Below are 226 nucleotides of genomic sequence, written 5' to 3' on the forward strand. Positions count from 1 at the left end.
TCACCGCCCATCAGTTCGGTGTCCACCCCAGAGTAGATCTCCTCGCCTGGCAGGCACCGAGGGAAGTGTTATGGGGGAACCCTGGGCATCCCCCCACCCCACTGCACCCTGGTGCTGGGCTCGGCCCTCCCTTACCCACAAGGACAGAGGCAGCCAAGTGCCGGGGGTCGTAGGGGCTCTTCCCCTTGCCGTCCTCGGTGTGACGGGGGTCCAGCTTGAACGAGGG

The sequence above is a fragment of the Buceros rhinoceros genome, unplaced genomic scaffold (assembly GCF_000710305.1).
Source record: "Buceros rhinoceros silvestris isolate BGI_N320 unplaced genomic scaffold, ASM71030v1 scaffold36578, whole genome shotgun sequence".
NCBI classification, from domain to species: Eukaryota; Metazoa; Chordata; class Aves; order Bucerotiformes; family Bucerotidae; genus Buceros; species Buceros rhinoceros.